Raw genomic sequence first — 6923 nt, 5'->3', positions numbered from 1 at the left:
AAGATTAATCTTTTATACTTGGGACAAACTATATCTCATGTTATCAGTTTTACATAACTTGCTCTACATACGGGGCCCGGTCCTATGCCGGTTCAAGATTAACCGACACACCACTATTCCCCTATTGGGAATCCCATATTGGGTATAATCAATTAATAAGCATAAAGCATCTGTCAGGTGTATGCCTACACCCCGTGCTTGAGTCGTGGCCATTGCATTTAATGAGTCAAGGATATCCAGGACACGGTCGCATTAACCCCCAATGTTTCAGTCAAGCAATACGAATTAAAAACAGGTTATTTGGATTTCCCGACGCATTGGTCTTCGAATCCCATACCTGACCATGCGGTATTTATATTACCGTATCCCAAGCCCGTAATAGGGAAAATAAGTTAAGAGTATTTACCTGAGCTAGCTCCTGTCTTAAATAGCAAGAATTATAATAACTCAGCCGTATTCACTTAAGTAAGCGTAGGTACAATTTACTGGAAGGCTCTAGTCTGGAACGATGGTATAAATAACCAATTAGAATACTAACGGGTCTTTAATTAAGTTTAAGCTTAGACCGGTTAGTTTTAAGGAATTATACGGTTCAAGCGCACGATTAAGCGAAGACCGGATAGAACGTGATTTAGACCCGACAAGCTTGAATACTTGTATAATATGGGTATACTAAATACATTCTGGATTTTGAGACAAAAATGATAACGTTTGACCCGTTTCGGTCAATTTACGCAAACTAGTTACGTAAACCGAACCGAACGCAAAAAGGGCGTTACGGGTAGCCAAACGAGTCAAATGCAAGTTCCCTGAGATAATATGCTTTAATATGATATAATATCAGTAAGTTATGTTCTATACTGCCCGGAATAATTTTAAACTCAATTTATGCCTTAGGAGGGCATTTTGGTCATTTAAAAGATTGTAAAAGAGTCAAATTAGAAATCTGAGTTGCGGGTCTTGTTCATACAGAAAATATACTTCATTTAATATATTATAACAGTAGGGTATGACCCATATACCAAACTTAACATTTAAAATCAAACTATGCACCGTAGGGGTAATTTAGTAATTTCACAAGGGCTGAAAATGCCAAAACTAGAAATCTGAGTTCATATACTTATACTTACTGTTTTTATATGAAAATATACTAATTACATCAGTAGGTAAAAGTCTTATATGTTAAAAATAAGCATAACGCTTACTATGCGTTAAAAACGCTAAAAATGCGATTTAAAGGCGTTTCCGGGTTTTCAAAGGAGAGCTGAGATTTTTATATTTCCAGAATACTTAAAATAATTTATTTAACATATAAAATCAGTAGAAAAAGGTTTCGGGTCAAAAGGATGTGTAAAACTCATTTTATGGCTTAAACGGTCAAAACCGACATATACCGAAATAACTTAGCGATCTAAGATACGATCAGCCAAAAATTAAATAAAAATCATCAAAAATCCCAAAATATTATATAACATCAGTGGGTAAAAAGTTTTGTATCAAAACGTGGCCAGAAATAGGTTATACGCGAAAAGGGCCGTTTATGTAACTTAAGGACATAGTTTTACGCTAATGGTCATAACTCAAAATCTGGACCACCAACTGATCCGAAATTTTCGTTGCAAGTTTATATATTAGAAATAAAGATTTCTACTCTTTCACTTTTCCAAAAATCACGTTTTATATCAAAAAGGGCAAATTAGTCAACTTTAAGCATAAATCGGAAACATGCAAATGAATCGGCTAAGCATAGACTCAAACAACAAAAATTCCAGAAAGTTATACTAAAATAAGAATGGTCAAAAGTACTCTCCAGTACAGATCTCAAACATGCATGTACGAATCCGAATCGATAGTCTACGAAATAGTCGTTTTACAAGACTTTCGGTTCCGATTCGTATTTATATCAAAGATTGTCGAGTTGATGAATATAAAACACATCCTTGTATCCATTATAGGTTATTTTCAATGATCAAACAGATTGCATGTCATCTACATTACCATTTAAGCTTATTTTGCCAAAAACAACTTCTGTTGACTTTTTAGAACAAGTTTGACTCGACAATTAACATGCATATAGTGGGAATCAGAGAACACCCTTTTGAGGGTTTGTTTCCCACATAATTACCAACATAAGTGTGGTTTCAATTTGAGAAATGACTGAGTAAAACTCGCTTAATCAGAAAGTCAAAGCATAAGAACAATAGTTTGACTTTTAGCAATTAATCGATGCAAGAACGAATTAGAGACTGAATTAGGAGCTTACAAAGGTCCTATTGATGCTTAGTTATCACTAGGATGTTGCCTTGACGTTCAGAAATGCTCCAGGAAGTTGTCTTGAGAGTTTTACAAGTTGGATGTTCTTGATCACAATGTATGAGCTCAAAGAAATGCGCTTTTGATCTGTTTTATGGATGAAATCAGAGGTAGTAGCATGTTCTCAGTAGCCTAGGCATGCAAGGACTTTCATTGGATCAAAAGAGAGGTGATAACAGCTGTTTACAACTTCAAATTCGGACCCAAAATGGTCATTTTCGCGATTTCTGTTACTGGTAGTCCCACGCGGCCCGCCTGGGCATGTCCAGGCGGGTCGCCTGACCCTCTGATCAGCCAAACAAGTTTCAAACATGGCAGATTTGGTCCCTGAACTTGCATGCGATGTTTCGGCTGCTTATTTTGACTCGTAAACCCCCAAACTTGATTTTTAAGAACCTTGGGACATTTACCTACATGGTAATGTCCTCGGATAACTTTGCGCTCAACCGAAAAGCCATGAAATTCGACGTTGACGCTTTTAGTCCTTCAAGTACGGTTTTGGCCATAACTTTCTCATACGTTGACGAAACTTCATGAAATTTTTACCACATATTCTAGTGAGTATATTTTAGCTTCTCAAAGCTTCGGGTCTGCCAAAAGTTCACTCAGAGGTATAAATTAAACATGTTGACACTTTTGGCCCCTATAGTTTGCAATTCCTCACTTTTGTGCAATTTCTGCGTCGTATGATCCATGAACCACCCATTTAAGGTTATGAACATTATGTAGGGTTATCATAGAGTCTATTTATCCATTGTTGACACTTTGGACCCTTACGTTCCATAGTTTTCACTGTTTGTCACTTTTAGTCCCTCTAAAGTCTGTTTTCACATACCGGAACCTTATGACACGTGTCAAGACATTATTGGACGAAATTTTTCGAGGTGTCACACACCACAACCACCCTAGCCGGCCCACCACCACCACCATAGTCGGCCCACCACCACCACAACGGACACACCACCACCACCACAACCGACCCACCACCACCACAGCTGACACACCACCACTGCCACCAAGATAACCGACCCACCACCACCACTGCCGACACACCACCACCACCACCACCACTACCACCAACATAGCCGACCCACCACCACCACTACCACCCTAGCCGACCCACCACCACCACAACCACCCTAGCCAGCCCAACACCACCACCATAGCCAGCCCACCACCACCATAGCCGACCCACCACCACCACCACCACCACCACAACCACCCCATCCAATCCACCACAACCGACCCAACACCAACACCACCACCACAACCACCCCAGCCGACCCACCACCACCACCATAGCCGACCCACCACCACCACAGCCGACACACCACCACCACCACCACCGCCACCACAACCAACCCACCACCACCACCACAGCCGACACACCATCACCACCACTGCCACCAACATAGCCTACCCACGACCACCACCACCACCCTAGCCGACCCACCACCACCACAACCACCCCAGCCGGCCCACCACCACCACCATAGCCGGCCCACCACCACCACCATAACCGGCCCACCACCACCACCATAACCGACCCACCACCCCATCCGACCCACCACCACCACAGCCGACACACCACCACCACCCTAGCCGACCCACCACTACCACCGCCACCCCAACCGGCACACCACCACCACCATAGCCGACCGACCACCACCACAACCACCCCAGCCGGCCCACCACCACCACCATAGCCGGCCCACCACCACCACCATAGCCGACCCACCACCACCACCACCCCAGCCGACCCATCACCACCACCACAACCACCCCATCCGACCCACCACCACCACAACAGACCCACCACCACCACCACAACCACCCCAGCCAACCCACCACCACCACCATAGCCGACCCACCACCATCACCACAGCCGACCAACCACCATCACCACAGCCGACCCACCACCACCATAGCCGACCCACCACCACCACCCTAGCCGGCACACCACCACCACCATAGCCGACCGACCACCACCACAACCACCCCAGCCGGCCCACCACCACCACCATAGCCGACCCACCACCATAGCCGACCCACCACCACCACCCCAGCCGACCCATCACCACCACAACAACCACCCCATCCGACCCACCACCACCACCACAACCACCCCAGCCGACCCACCACCACCACCATAGCCTACCCACCACCATCACCACAGCCGACCCACCACCACCACCACAGCCGACACACCACCACCACCATAGCAAAGCCGGCACACCACCACCACGACCACAACTGACCCACCACCACCACAACCACAGCCGACACACCACCACCACCACTGCCACCAACATAGCCAACCCACCACCATCACCACCACCACCACCACAGCCGACACACCACCACCACCACCACCACCACCACCACAACCAACCCACCACCACCACCACCACCACAGCCGACACACCATCACCACCACTGCCACCAACATAGCCTACCCACGACCACGACCACCACCACCACCCCAGCCGACCCACCACCACCATAGCCGACCCACCACCACCACCCCAGCCGACACACCACCACCACCATAGCCGACCGACGACCACCACAACCACCCCAGCCGGCCCACCACCACCACCACAACCGACCCACCACCACCACCACCACAACCACCCCATCTGACCCACCACCACAGCCGACACACCACCACTGCCACCAACATAGCCGACCCACCACCACCACTATCACCCTAGCCGACCCACCACCAAGACAATAGAGATTTTCATGACATATGACATAGTGAAAAATTAATAAAATCTAAGAAAAGATACATTAATCTTATGTATTTCGGCTGTTCCTAACGAACTATTTAATAATACCATTATACCACACAACAAGACATCAATAAACTTTCATTTTCATTGGTAACATTAATTATTTTTTCTAGTAACCATCAAATTTAATAAGAAAAAACAAAAGACAAATAACCTGATAAAAAAATTAAACTATATTAATATAACACATTACTGGAGAAAGCACATGTCTAAACTCTAAACACACCTTTTACCCTCAGCGAGAAAGCACACCACACGGATCTCAATCCCAAACCCCTCATCCACCGTCCATTCAAACCCCTCATCCAACGGTTTAAAATAACCTCTAGAAACACAAAATCCTTAAACACAAAATAACCTCTCAAACACGCACAACCCAAGATCCCTGCCCCCACCCTTTTTGCTTCAGTTCAACCACCAGAATCGCCCACATCTCCATCATCGGCGACCACCGTAGGCGGCGGTGGCGTGGTGGAGGTTGTCGGGTCGTTGTTCGAGCGAGAGAGAGAGGCGGAGTACCGATGGCAGGGATAGTACCGATACCAGGTTCCGGCCTCCACCACGCCACTGATGGCAGGGATAGTACCGATAGTAGGCGGCGGTGGGGGCTGAGGAGGTGGTGGGGATTTTTAAGGTGCCGTTTACTGACGTGGCGATGGCAGGGATAGTACCGATACCAGGTTCCGGCAGTTTTGTCAACCCAAGTAAATACATATTTATGAAATAGTCCCAAAGGAGTTTAAATTTTTGGGCATTCATTTCAGGAAGCAACTAATAAAGAGGACACAGCAAGGTTTGCTCAGATGTGGAATAAAATAATTACAACTTTCAGGGAAGAATATTTGATAAGCAATAGGTACTTTGAACATATTTTATATTTACATGGATGTAATTTTCACCTTTTCTTACATGAATTAATTTGTACATAAATTTTTATGAGATCAGGGAAAGGGACCTTTTACTCATGCCATGCCACTACTAGAAAAATGGTCATTTTGCTAACGTGGGGTTGGCAGGGATAGTACCGATACCAGGTTTCGACAGTTTTAGTTTCAATCAGTTCTTGTTTTTGTTCTTCTTGTTGTTCGTCCACCACAGGTTCCGATTTTAATTGAATGAAAGTCTGAAACTTGATGTTTTTTAATGCTCGGAAGGTGTTCGATGATTTGCCTGAATGAAATGGAATTATTTTCTCACTACTTGAGTTGCTGATGTTGAGTTGCTGAGTTGCTCGGAAGGTGTTCGATTCTCCAGAGCTAAAAAATGAGATGGGTCTAGGTTAATGTTATCGAATTTGTTAAAGGAATATGTAATTTTATTTTCTTTATGTTAGTAGATTTTATACATTTTTTGTTTGTAAATTTGTATAAATTTATGATTAATGTTATTGAAATTTTATAGTTTTTAGTTTTATTTGCTTTTGTATCCGGTCTCTTGGATGTTTTATAAATATAATAAAACTAGAAAATTAGCTGATAATACAAAGTTTAAGAAAGAGTTATCTTGTCCATGGGAGAATGCACAATATTGTTCTAACTTATGGTGCAAAATTAGCTGATAATACAAAGTTTAGGTTCGGTTCTTCATGTTGTTTTCCTTTTTTATTGAATGCATAATGTTCTAATTAACCCTTTTCAGTTTTTCACAACATAATTGGACATTTATCTAGTTTAAAACACCTTTACTTGATCATTGTAAATTTTTTAACAGATTTGAATATTCTGTTCCTTAAGAATGCTCATTGAAAACGTAGTTAACTTTATGCATTAGTCTTTCACAACATATTTATTATTATAAAAAAATAAATAATAATAA

General features: G+C 43.6%; 1 long non-coding RNA gene across 1 annotated transcript; it reads left to right on the top strand.

Moving 5' to 3' along the window:
- Nucleotides 1–5462: 5462 nt before the first annotated feature.
- On the top strand, nt 5463–6326 carry LOC118488444. The gene is made up of 3 exons (XR_004884720.1): nt 5463–5788; nt 5873–5964; nt 6054–6326. It is a non-coding gene; the product is annotated as an uncharacterized LOC118488444 (long non-coding RNA).
- Nucleotides 6327–6923: the final 597 nt, after the last annotated feature.

This window comes from Helianthus annuus, chromosome 16, assembly GCF_002127325.2.
Source record: "Helianthus annuus cultivar XRQ/B chromosome 16, HanXRQr2.0-SUNRISE, whole genome shotgun sequence".
Lineage (NCBI taxonomy): Eukaryota > Viridiplantae > Streptophyta > Magnoliopsida > Asterales > Asteraceae > Helianthus > Helianthus annuus.
This window is presented reverse-complemented; position numbering and strand designations above follow the sequence as displayed.